We start from the raw sequence: 14,467 nt of genomic DNA on the forward strand, positions 1-14,467 counted from the left end.
ACCACAATTCAATCAGGAATTCAAACCACAAATAAGCTAAATGTTCGATCCAAGTCAAAATTCAGTTTCATAAAGAAACAGGACATTCAAGCAGGACAGTCTACTTTGAGGAGTCACGGACAGCAGTACATATGAAGGAAAAATATGAAATTTCTACAGAACAAAGGCTCATGAATCTAGTTTCAGATGCCACTGACGGCACTTCAATCGGGTTTTCCTACACCAAGATATATGCATTTTGCCTAGACTGGTCAGTAAAATCCGAAAATCTGGATGCTCTTGCTCACTTGTGGAAAAGCTCCTTTTCTCTTTTTAAAACCATAAGGCTTTTTTTCCAACCATCCATACAACTCTTGTAGAATTTTAGCACCACATTTTCCAGGCAATTTCAACCATTATGAACTCAAAGAATAATTTCACTTTCAAGCTGGGGAATTCTTACTCAAACTTTGGCAACTACAAGGAAAATTTCCAGCATTCGTATACCAACGTTTTTGGTTAAATCATTCGCAATATCAAATGTTTCATTGCTAAACAACATGTATATCTTTAAATACACCTTTTTCCTGTGTTTCGAAACCATTTTATGCCAAGGAAAATATTCAAACATCAACTAGTGAAGTCCGGAAATAGTTCAATATTTTCAGCTCAAACATTTGGTTAGCTGAATTTTCCAGCAACCAATATACTATAAATCAAAAATTTTTTTCTTTGATTTAAACATGGTGTCAAGTACTCAAGTTCAGCATGTAAACACTTATCTAGTTAGTAAAAATTTCTACTTCAAAACCAGGTTCACATAGCAACTAAAATCATCCAGAAAATCCAGAAATTTTGTCCAACTAGTCACGGTTGCACATGCATGAAGAACTTTCTGTTTTCATTTTATTTTCTTTGTTGAATCATGCTTTTAAACTCTCAACTCCTTCATGCGATTATTTGGCTAGAAAATAAACATTTCCAGTTCGGAGATCTAGTTCAGACAACAGCCATTAACATCAAGATTTTCTAAAAATTTTCCTGCTTGGCTCGGATGATCATGCGTTGGCGGATTGCACTTTAAATTTTATTTTTCTGTTTTAACTAACTAATTAACCACATGCAGAGTCTAATTACTTGTTATTAGCTGTCTACCTATGATTATAAGTTCAAACAACCAAATTAAACCAACACAGGCTGCAAAAATCCATCTAAGCTCTCGGCAGTCTCCCTACTAGTACATAACAGAAATTCTTTTCTTAAAAAAAACTCATCCGGCTGCCTATCATCCACATGCAGGTTATTAGATGGTTTAAACTTCTTGTTTTTGAGTAGCTAAACACTTAATTAAGCTCAGATTATCGCCTGAAGTCAGAAATAAAACTACATTTCCTAAATCAGTTCCTCGGCAGAAATGTTTAGCCCAAAACAGAAATTTTTTTTTTTCAGCTTTGAGTTCGTCATCTGATTGCACAAGTTTAACACATGCAAGGCCACGGCTAGCTCAAACTACCTCTGATCATCCATATTCCTTCCCGAAAATTTACCTCACAGCAAGCTAAGCTTTCACGCGAAAATCTGGAAAATTTTACTCTCCTTGCTCTCGGCTTCCCGCCCAAGCTTGGTCCAGGTTTGATGAGTTGCGGCTGGAAGTGGTGAGGTGCGGTTTGGTTGAGGTTGCAAGTGGCTACAGCTGGGAACTGGTTGCGGCTGGTGAAGATGAAGGTGCAGAATGGTGGGAAACCTGCTCACGGTTTCTCTCTGCCTCTACTCCAGCTCACGGACAGAACCAGAAATGGTTGTAGCTCGCGGCTTCTTCCCTCAATTGTGAAGTGCGACTCTCCCTCACTCTCTCCCTTTGTCGACAATGGCAAGGCAGAGTGAAATGCAGTTGTGGTTTGAGATGTGAAGTGGAAAGGAAATGAAGAGGGTGCCGTGGTTTAGGAGATGGTTGAGTGTGGAAGTTGGTTTACGTATAGAATTGGTGAGATTGTGATTGGTCAATTGGGGCGGTAATGGAAAGGCTGTAAGAGGGAGTGTTTGGCCGTGCATGGTGATGGTTGTGGTGTAGTGGAGGTTTTGTGGGATTGTGAAGGGCATTATGATCTATTCACTTTGCCCCCTAACCTCTACTTAACTCTCAATTCTGACTTAATACCAACAATTTACCCCAATTGTGATTTGAAGGCTTAATTATACACTAGTATACTTAAACCATTTTTATCGAAAATTTGTCGATTACAATTTAATATTAAGGTTCCTAGTAATTCCTAACATTATTTAGCGATTAAATTAGTTATCAAAATTTCCAATTATTTATTCCCAAGAAATAGAGTTAGTTAACTCGAAATTTATCGATTTAGTATAATAAAGTCAAGTGAAATAATAATTTAGTACAAGTGTGTCAGATTGCACATAAAAAGTTATTTTCACGCACTTATTGTGAAAACAAAGAAGGATAAGACTATAATTATCGAAATTTTCACGCCTTAAGTATGTTTAGTATATTAGTATCATATTTATCTAAAATTCATTGGTTTTCATCTTATCGCGGAAATTCCTATTAACATTTAACATTATTAACGATTAAAACTAGTTATCGGAAATCAAAGAATTTATTTTAAAGTAATAGAATTAATCCAACTCAAGAAATATTAATTTAGTATGGCAAACCGAATAATTCAGTATTGGCACAATTATATTATTTATTACGTAGAAATTATCTTTATACTTTTATTGCAAAACAATTAATTACAATACTAGAATTCAAAGAAATTAATTATTAGATCAATGAAATAGTTTACCATAGAGATATGAAGTTAATGTAACAAAACTAAGAAGTTTAGTAGTTTAGCACAATTCTTTTATTTTGCATATAAAATCTATTGGTTTTGGTCTTAACGTGAAAATTCTTACTAGTATTTAACGTTATTCACTAATTAGGATTAATTATTGGAATTCAAGAAATTTTATATAATTAATCTACTCAGGTAGCATAAATTTCAACATAAAGAAAACTAAGTATTTTAGCATTTTGTTTTAAGGCGATAAATTATTCTAACTCCGGATGTATTAATTTAGTCTAGCAAAATCAAGGGAATTCATAACTTAGGAAAATTATATTGTTAGTCACATGGAATGTGTTTTTACGAACTTATTTGGAAACAAGGGACAGTAATGCTAGTAGTTACTAAGGAATAAAAGGAATGCAAATGAAATATGCACTAGTTTATATATATACATTTTTCAGGGTTCTCATTCATAAGCTGATTCCAACATTTTTACTTCAAATAACATTTATTAGCCTTCTAGTATTTTATTCTTGCAAAAGTTCAATTATCAAAATTTTAATGTTCTAAATGTAATTGTAAAGGATTTCCGCTAACACTTAATATTATTAACTCTTAGACTTGGTTATCGGATCTCAAAGAATTAACCTCAAGGCATTAAAATAATTTACCCCAAGAAGTGTTAATTTATAATGGCAGGAATCAAATAATTTTTAATATTTTGCACACTTAAACTGTTTGTAACATAAAACTATTTTTACGTGCTTAATTAGAAACACATAAAGAGAAATATGAAGTTTATTAACAGTTTAAAAATGCAGGTGCAATGCATATATTTTATATTATGTATTTATATATATATCTGTAGGCATATTTTCGAGGTTCTCACAGGCCCTCCTTGAAATTTCGGAGGTAGAAACTTTTGGAATCTCTCAAGAGCCTTATCCTCTCCGATCTCAGGATTTCGGGGTTGATTCACTGGCATTTGACCCTGTTGATCTACCAGTCGTGCCAGGATATTTGTCATTTGTTGCATCGCCGTTGCCATTTGATCTCCAGCCTCAACCCTCGGTCCCTGTTCTTGCTCGGCCACTGTTTCTCTTTCTTCTCTCGGTTCTTGAGCTTGCCTAGCTCCACGGCCACGACTAGCTCCACGTCCACGACTACGTCTCCCGTCCATATATATGTTTTCCCTCTCTATTTTCTTTTCTTTTTCCCAAAAGGTAACTTAGTAAATAAACACAGTAAATTGACTACAGGAACAAATTCTAGCATTCCAAATACACCAATAAACATATACGCACATAACATGCCGTTTCAAGAAGACGGATAAGCAAATACACAAATACATATCAAGTTGGACAGATAACCATGTACACACATGTATACTAACGTCATGTAGTAACAATATACAGGTAAATCAAAAGAAAAAGGTGAAGTCGTCCCAGTATCAGCCCGTCCAGTCCCTCACATCACTTACTATCCAAACTAGATGTCCCTGTCCTCTTGTGCTCATTCTAGTCAGACAAAGCCTGCTCATGTTCCCAAAATGCAAGTCTCAAGTACTTAGCAGCGTCTCAACTCTGGAGTACTCAGGCACAAGAATCCGAAATAAGATAATTCACATCTCGAGCTGCAGTCCCAAGAATAAACTATCTACAATCGGAATTCCTACCTGACATACCTATCTATGATCCTCAGATACCATGAGAAAGATTTAAGGCCTATAACATTCGCAATTCATAGCTTCACTTAGTCCCTCATAGTTATTCACCACTTAGTCCAGGGTCACTCCGCGCTGAGACCACGCGAAGCAGCTATAGGTTTTATCACTCAATCGCTTAACTTTCAAGTCAAATCGAATCAAATCAAATCCCACAGTCCGGCATCCTAAACTTCAAGCCTAGGATACACTACAGGAATCTGAAGCCTAAGCTCTGATACCACCTGTGACGGCCCCACTTCCCCCTAGGTCGGACCCCAGGGTTCGGCGAACCGCCTGCCCAGCTCTCGCCAGGACTCACTCGTTCACTTCAATCCTCAATTAAAAATCGAAATAAATCATGAGAATAAATATAACGACGATCCAAAACTTAACGCAAAACTTATATACATTACTATCTCAAAAGGGAGTACAAACATCAAATACAAAGGTTCTCAGTTCACCACACATCCAGCCCGTGCCAAGCACTAGGGCGAGAACCATTACAACACCAAAAACTAGTCTAGGCTAGTCTAAACTGAGCTCTCGTCCTTGCTCGCCTTCCCCTGTTAAGGAAAACAAACTAAAGGGGTGAGCTAAAAACTCAGTGAGATTCTATATACAAAAACAAGTAATTGAACAAGGACATGAATCATGTAATAACAAATAATCCAGAAAACATGTCCAATATAAAGCAATTATAATACATTCATTAAAAGGATACAGGCTCACAAGGAGCAATTCGTTGTTCGTTTCCCATTCATTTCCTTATTCCTCCAATTATTTAAAATTGCATCTTTGTAAGTAAAACCCCTCGTTTTTTTCTTTGACGTTCGTTTGTTCATTCTTGTTTACCTCCTCCTGGACGTTGGCCAGGCTTTTCCCCCCATCCGGACGTTGACCGGACTCCACCCATCCGGACGTTGACCGGACTACAAGGTAATACTCGAGTATACCAAATGTGCACCCAGGTCACCAAATCGCCCGATCGAGTCCGCTTCTGGCTCGAGTCGATCGGTAACAAAGGCAAGGGCCCAGTTCAGCCAAAAGGCTTACATTCATGCGCAATTAATATTTCAACATTTAAACACCAAAAATCTCATATTTATTTAGGTCGAGTGCGATAAAGTACACACTCACCTAGCAAAAGATCATTTTAGAAATCGTAGAAAACAATTAACATTTAATCAAATGTTCACAAATAACCACATAGTCACAAAAATCCACATAGTCATAGAAACAAAACGTATATAGAACACTCACAGCTCGCAAATGTGGTTTCATGCACTTCCGTCAAAAGAACGTTGTGCACCACGGTCACGTCCTAAAACATGCAAACAAATACCATGAGACTCGATAACGAGTCATAAACCAAGGCCAAACATGACCCCAATAGGGTTCCATAAGCATATACAAACATTAAAGGAAACCAGAAATTTCGGAAATGTAACTAGCTTTGGCCCTGAAAAAAAAACAGTTTTTGTTTTCATTTTGCGGTAATGGCACCAATTTCACTACGATTATCGGATGAGGGTGAAAGACCCACCATTTCGAAGCTAAGAGACAGGGCTACAACATCACAGAAGGTCACTCAACCCAGTTTTGAGTGCAAACAGGTCGAAAATGCAAGATACTACATCAAACAGGTAAAACAGATTCACCAAAACGCATTCTAGAGGAAACATCATAACTCAGGCTCTACAAGTCCAAATCCAGAAATTCCAAAACCAGCTGAAAACTAAGAAACAGGGTTAAATTTCATCAGAAGGCCTCAACAACCAATTTTTGAAGCAATTCCAGCCAAAACAACCAATTACAGGCGCAATTCTTACATTCGGGTAAAACCAGAACAGCAATAGTAATTTCGACTTATCTCATTCTACACTACTCCGATTGACCTGAAATTTTGTAGGCACCTATAAAATGTCATTCCATACAACTTTCATGTTTTAAGACAAGGCCAATTAGGCCTCTATATAGGACCTAAAATTTCGGACAGAATGCTCCCTCAAGAACCCTAGTTTTCTGAAATTTCTTCCAAACCAGAAATTGGTTGCAATTAATCACTTTTCCCACCTCCTTAAGTCATTATAGACCATTTCCAATCATCATAGATAGCCACACAATCATGCTTATATTAAAACAGAAAAATCCCCAAAAATAATAAAACTTGATCATTTCAACCACAAATCAAGAATTAATCCATAAACTTGCATCTTCTACTACCACTAAGCATGATTTAAGCATCAATTAAAGGAGGAGGGTGGTTCTTCACAACTTACCTTAAAACAAGAGAGAGAGAGCTATTGGTCACCTTAGCTTTCCAAATAATTCCACACAACAACTCACCAACACTTCCTTAAGTGGTTTTATGGAGCAAAATCAAGGTTGGATAGTTGAGTAAGTTGATTGAAGCAAGATGGAAGCCAAAATCTTGAAGAGTTTTCTTTCTTTCCTTGCTTAAGAGATTCGGCCAAGAGGAAGAGAAGAATGAGGGATTTTTGGTGAATTTTTAAGATATTTAAGTCAATTGGTAAGACATGCAATAGTAGTCAAATGGTCCAACCAATAGCCAAGTGACACTTGTCACCTTTTATTAAATACCTACCTAACTTGCCTCTCTCATATCAATCCAAATTGCAACCTCTACTTATCTCTTAACACCCGATAAATTAACTCCAGTATCTAAAACTTAACCTAGTTGGTCGAATTTTTCCGAACTTTTCGCACTAGTGGGTCCCACGTCCGGTATATGCTCTTAATTTCTCAAAATCCATTCGATACTAGAAAAAACATCTAAAAATTATATCTGCTCCTTAAATTCATCTAGAAATTTTTCTAATCACGAAAATGCAGAAAACAAGCCATGAAAAAAAAATATATAACCTAGAAAATGAAAAATACGGATTCTCACACAGTTCATAGTGTATCCAGGTCAAAATTTCAAATTACAGAACCAGAATCTCACAATCAGGCTAGTTAACCGCACTATGCATAAACCACAATAACTCAGGCTACCAAAGTCCGATTGACAGGTTTTTAGGGCCGTTGGATATCTAAAATATATCACTACAACTTTTGTGTTTTGGTCAAATGCCAATTCAGTACGGATCAGGGTGAACAGACACGGTCAGATTGGTGAAATGTCAACACTGTTCACAGAGTTCTACCTATGGCAGTCAGGAGTAATTTTTTCTTTTCACATGATACAGTACTCAGATTGAGCTGAACTTTTACAGGAAGCTAAACAACATCATTCCCTACAACTTTTATGTTTTGTGCTAAGTCTAATTCACCCTCCATCATGGTCAAACAGAACCGGGCAGAACAGAGTAATGAAGAATCTCAATTCTGGAATTTAAGGTATTCAAGGTGTAACTTCACATTTCTAGCTTAAAACCACTACTACTACCTCCTATACAAGCCTACATACACCATATACCATCCAAACAACAAGAATTACAAGTGAACCATTCAAAACTCTAACTCAAAATTCATCACTACAATCATAAAAATCACTTAGATTAGGTATTACCAAGCATGAATTCAAGTTACTACATAATTCAAGGAAGAGTAAGGGAAAAGGAAAGGATGGTCAGCCATAATACCTCAATAAAAGGGCTTGCAAGAGTTATTCTTCACCTTTCCTTGTGAAATTTAGCTCCCTAAGCTTCCCAAACTCTCAATTTGCAAGTTAATCGATTTAGTTTTCTTGTTTTCTCACTCAATCAAGCAAAATCCATGATGGATTGAAGCTCTCTTTCTCACTTTTTTGTCTCTCAATTTTCAGCCGCCATAGCTGCAAAATGAAGAGAAAGTGAAGTTCAGGAGAGATAAGAAGCTTGGACTTGAATTTGGTCAAAGATGGCTAGATGTTCTCCAAGTGTCACTCCAAGATCTTCCTCAATTTTTTTTCTTTTCCTTGGATTTCTTAGTCAAGAATTTTGACCATCACATGCTGATTATGGCTGATCTTTTGGCTCTAATAACAATGAGATTAAGTTAATGAAGTGGTGGTCAAGTGGTGTGTTCAATCGGTAGTGAACGATACCCGTCGTTTCGAGCCGATTTTCCTTAAATCGCGTATACTAGGGTTTTAACTTATAATTCACTAACTTATTATTATTCCTTTTGATTATATACTGAATATCATCTAAAACTCACTCTTAATCACCAAATTTGATCCACACTCCGTACCGAATAGTCACACTACGAAAAGACGTAAAAATCGCTAATTTGCGATAACTTGAAAACGAAAGGGAAAACCCTTAATTTTATATTCATTTGCACTTATTGTGGGGTGATTGAGTAGTAAGGCTAGGCTAATGTAATAAAGTTCAAATAAAAGGGAATTTTTAAGAAAAATATAAGGAATTTTATGAGTCGTCACACTCTTCCCCCTTAAAAGAATTTTGTCCTCGATATTCATGCAGATATCCGTACATAGCTCATGGTATTTTTCTTGCATGTCATTCTTTAGCTCCCAAATCTCACCATTAGCCAAACATGTAGCCAGACAAGGGAATACATGAATTGTTTTTGGTGGTCTAAAGCATATACTCTAGCCGGCACTCTGGATTTATCCCCTCCTCTATTCGGTTGTTTAGGGTTTGATGTGTCGGCTGGTTGGGTATCACTGATCAGTAGACAATTGGCGATCTGGTGCTTAGTACTTCCACACCATAAACACCTTCGAGCCTTTCGCCAACAATTATCTTCTGTGTGGTTGGATTTCCCACAGTATCCACAAGATACTTGAGGGGCTGGAGTCTGACCTCCTTCTGAGGCACCTCTTGCCAACTCTCGCCAGGACTCACTCAGTCATAGCTCAAGAAAAATAACATACATCCATAGAAAATAAATAACACATCCACTTCAACTTAATATATACATTGATGCTTAAACCCAGATACAAAACTTCTGCACGCCAAGATACTTTCAAGCATTTACAATTCAAGTACAAAGAACCGTTGTCGAGTGCTAGCGCGAGTACAATTTCAAAATTTAAAATAACTAGACTACGCTAATCTGTACACGTCTCACGCCTCGCTCGTATCCCCTGTAAGGAAAATAAATTGCGTGGAATGAGCTAAAAATCCAGTGAGGTTCCAAATAGCAAGTTGACCATTATTTAAAAGTACAAGTATCAACGTAGCATAAGAATGAGCATAACAAGTTCATAAAAGTGAACAATACACTTCAAGTAGCAAATTTCCAAGTGAACGAGTGAAAATTCTTTTCTAAAAGAAACAATAACACTACGAATAACAATCCAGATGTAAGGATACCGATGGCTCTCAGGAGCCAAATTTCCCATTGTTTCACCAGAGCATGATCAAGTATTAGTTGACACTCCGTCAACTTTCAAGGAAAGTAACCAGTCCAGTAGTACTTCGTTTAACTACAATCCGTCCAACATTCAACCCCTTACCGGGCCCGAACACCAACTAAACACTGGTGGTAATACTCGAGTATACCGATTAGTCGAGGAGATAACACTCCACTTGGCATCACTAACTACCCATGGTTCGTTATCTAATCGACCAAGCCCTTGCCGGCTCGACTCGATTAACTAGCCAGTGGATTGTCGATGAGATAACATCTCAAATCGACTGAATCAAAATAAAAGTATGGAGACGGGAATGAGAAGCACCTCCCACTCGGATTGAGTGTGGTACATGCTGCCGCTCCGCACTTACAACTCAAGTACAAGTATATCAAGTTAATTGCAACAATAAATAAGTATATACCATATTAAGACAAGTGCGATAAAGTACACTCTTGCCCGATCAAACAAATCACATGTCATTTATTTACATTGATCAAGTATTGAAAACAAGTGTCCAGTTCAACCAGGTATTTGGATGCACTCACCAAAATGTAGTGCTTTTCAAAAATCACATTCAGGTCCAACTCTTTGGTCGGAGTCCAAATCTGCGATAAAATATCATTGACGAATGTAAAACTCTCTAGAGTTCGAAACATTGGAGTTTCGCTTCAAAAAAATCAAGTAAATGTAACTCGTTTAAGTAGCATTCAAGATACTTATCAAATCCCGAAAAATTTATGCTCGCTCATTTAGTTTCGGTAAGGAAGCGGTTAAAACTTTAGAACTCCTATTGGAGTCGAAAGAACGAGGAAAACGTATTTCTATCGATTATTACTTTCATTTTCCAAGAGTACGAGTTTCCGGCAAACTTTTAGCTTATATATCCTGACTAAAGAAAACTCGAATACCATAGGCGATCCAAGTCGAACTTGACCCCAAATCCCTATTTAAGTCGCGAGTATATCTACCTATCTCTCGAGTGCAAATTTGGGCGGCACGCCTCCAACCATTTATGGCTTCATTCTTCTCCTCAATCAGTCCCAAAGTCACATACAAAATAATCTCATTTCAATAGCCATTCAATAGGCTTAGCGTCATACAAGTACAAAATCAAGTTAGAAAAATGTCTGGAAATGAAGTTTAAGTCATAAAACAAAAGATAGATTTGATGTCACTTAGCGTATCGGACACAACAGAAGCTATGCTTATCAAATTGGTGTATAATTTATACCGTTCCGAAGCTAAGATAAAGGGCTACAACTTTGATGAAGGCTACTCAGTCCAGTTCGTAGTGTATCCAGGTCAAAATTTCAAATTACAGAACCAGAATCTCACAATCAGGCTAGTTAATCGCACTATGCTTAAACGACAATAACTCAGGCTACCGAAGTCCGATTGATCCGTTTTTAGGGCCGTTGGACAGCTAAACCATAACACTACAACTTCTGTGTTTTGTCCAAATGCTAATTCAGTACGGATCAGGGTGAACAGACACTGTTAGATTGGTGAAATGTCAACACTGTTCACAGAGCTCTACCTATGGCAATCAGGGGTATTTTTGTATTTTCACATGCTACAGTATTCAGATTGAGCTGAACTTTTACAGGAAGCTATACAACATCATTCCCTACAACTTTTATGTTTTGTGCTAAGCCTAATTCGCCCTCCATCATGGTCAGACAGAGCAATGAAGAATCTCAATTCTGGAATTTAAGGTATTCAAGGTGTAACTTCACATTTCTAGCTTAAAACCACTACTACTACCTCCTATACAAGCCTACATACACTATATATCACCCAAACAACAAGAATTACAAGTGAACCATTCAAAACCCCAACTCAAAATTCATCACTACAATCATCAAAATCACTTAGATTAGATATTACCAAGCATGAATTCAAGTTACTACATAACTCAAACAAGAGTAAGGGAAAAGGAAAGGATGGTCAGCCATAATACCACAATAAAAGGGCTTGCAAGAGTTATCCTTCACCTTTCCTTGTGAAATTTAGCTCCTTAAGTTTCCCAAACTCTCAATTTGCAAGTTAATCGGTTTAGTTTTCTTGTTTTCTCACTCAATCAAGCAAAACCCAAGATGGATTGAAGCTCTCCTTCTCTCTTTTTTGTCTCTCAATTTTCGGCCACCATAGCTGCAAAATGAAGAGAAAGTGAAGTCCAAGAGAGATAAGAAGCTTGGACTTGAATTTGGTCAAAGATGGCTTGATGTTCTCCAAGTGTCACTCCAAGATCTTCCTCAATTTTTTTTCTTTTCGTTGGCTTTCTTAGTCAAGAATTTCAGCCATCACATGCTGATTATGGCTGATCTTTTGGCTCTAATAACAATGAGATTAAGTTAATGAAGTGGTGGTCAAGTGGTGTGTTCAATCGGTAGTGAACGATACCCGTCAATTCGAGTCGATTTTCCTTAAATCGAGTATACTAGGGCTTTAACTTATAATTCACTAATTTATTATTATTCTTTCTAATTATACACTTAATATTATCTAAAACTCACTCTTAATCACCAAATATGATCCACACTCCGTACCGAATAGTCACACTACGAAAAGGCGTAAAAAACTCTAATTTGCGATAACTTGAAAACGAAAGGGAAAAGCCTTAATTCTATGTTCATTTGCACTTATTGTGGGGTGATTGAGTAGTAAGGCTAGACTAAAGTAATAAAGTTCAAATAAAATGGAATTTTTAAGAAAAATATAATGAATTTTACGAGTCGTCACAGACTTAGTCAAATAACATGAAGATTTACAAATAGACCCTCAAAAGAAAATGAAATTATTACAACCAAAGAGTTGAACTTGCCAAAAATCAAACCAAACAAGTCGGCTAGACACCTATGCAGTGCTCACACCAGCAACTAACAAACTTAGAAGAAAACGAGGCCTTTCTCAATTCAACCTCTCATGTTCTTATCCCTGTAAGGAAAATAAATAGCGTGGAATGAGCTAGAAGCCCAGTGAGGTTCCAAGTAATTAAGTAAGTAAAATACGAGACAAAATAGCATATTCAGACATCGAGAAACAAGTCAACTTCAATGAAATCATAATCCAGTATATAATTGAGCAAATAGCCAGATAAAACATGCAAAAGGGTGCAGTAAGGAACACATTCATGTCAAAGGATATAGGTTGCTCTCAGGAGCAAGTTTCACAGTAGCTTGATCAAGGTCCGTTGACTCTCCGTCAACCACGAAAGTATAACGTCCGTAGATCCCCACTTTACACCAGTTTCCGTCCACCGATCACCCCCTACCGGGCCCGAACGTCTAAGAAGTACCAAGGTTCGTTGATCTCCTTGACCAAACCCTTGCCGGCTCGATTTGACCAACTAGCCCCGGGGTTGGACTTATAGTCCCAGATATACAGTAATTTAGGATATGGCTTATAGCCCCCAAGTATTCAGTAATCAAGATTGGAATCATTGGCAATTATCCAACGCTGACACAGTAAAGCTTGGAGACGTTAGTTGTCACTTAAGGCTCCGTATTCAGAAATAAACAGTGGTGGTAATATTCGAATATACCAATTAGTCGAGGAGATAACACTCCACTCGATAAAACAGCATAGAGGTACTGAGACGGGATGAGAGGTACCTCCCACTCGGATGGAGTGTGGTACAAGCGACCGCTCAGCCCTAGTGTTGATGAGATAACTCTCCATCGACTTAATCGGGATAAAAGTACTGAGACGGGATGAGAGGTACCTCCCACTCGGATGGAGTGTGGTACATGCGACCGCTCAACTCTAGTGTCGATGAGATAACTCTCCAATCGACTTAATCGAGATAAAAGTACTTAGACGAAATGAGAGGTACCTCCCACTCGGATGGAGTGTGGTACATGCGGCCGCTCAGCACTTGCAAGTCAAATACAAGCACAAACACAAGTACAGGTCAATCAAGTTTAAGTGAGTACAAGATCATTCAAGAAAGGGAGGCCAAGTGTGATAATGACACACTCGCCTAGCCAGAATCAAGTAGCAAGTAATGTCTAGTAATTCACACTCTCAAGTAATGTCCAGTAATTCATATTCTCAAGTATTCTAAATATTTCAAGTCAATATACAAATCAAGTTACTTGTTCATGCGTGAAGGAGTTATCAAGTGTGTTGATCTTGATCCCTATCTTTTGATATTTACAAAACAAATGGATGATACTAATATTTCTTCAAGATATACTTTCAGTTTTGAAGTTGTTTGATTCCATGAACAAGTGCAATTGAAAGGGGACTAAGTATGCTGAAGCTGTCGGACGCTCAAATAGTCAGGATCGGACGTCCGAAAGGATGAAGAACATCAAGAAGGAAACTCTGTAGGACGCTCGTAAGGAAGCATCGGACGTCCTGAAGGATCGGACGCATGCTTCGGACGCACATCAATCTCATCGGACGTCCTAAAAATTCCACGAAGATTTGATAACTCTCTGGACGACGTTCGGACACAGAAGCTCGGACGATAAAATCCCATCGGACGTCCGAACGACAACTTGGCTGATTTTCGGACGATGGGATCGGACGGTGATTAATCTGTCGGACGTCCGACGTCCCCAACGGCTAGTTGACTGTTTAGCTACTTTCTATCCGTTGGATACTTTAATGAGGCACTTTCTTGGTCCTATATAAATAGTGTTGGTCAGATACTTCAGATAA

Source organism: Coffea arabica, chromosome 4e (genome assembly GCF_036785885.1).
Source record: "Coffea arabica cultivar ET-39 chromosome 4e, Coffea Arabica ET-39 HiFi, whole genome shotgun sequence".
Lineage (NCBI taxonomy): Eukaryota > Viridiplantae > Streptophyta > Magnoliopsida > Gentianales > Rubiaceae > Coffea > Coffea arabica.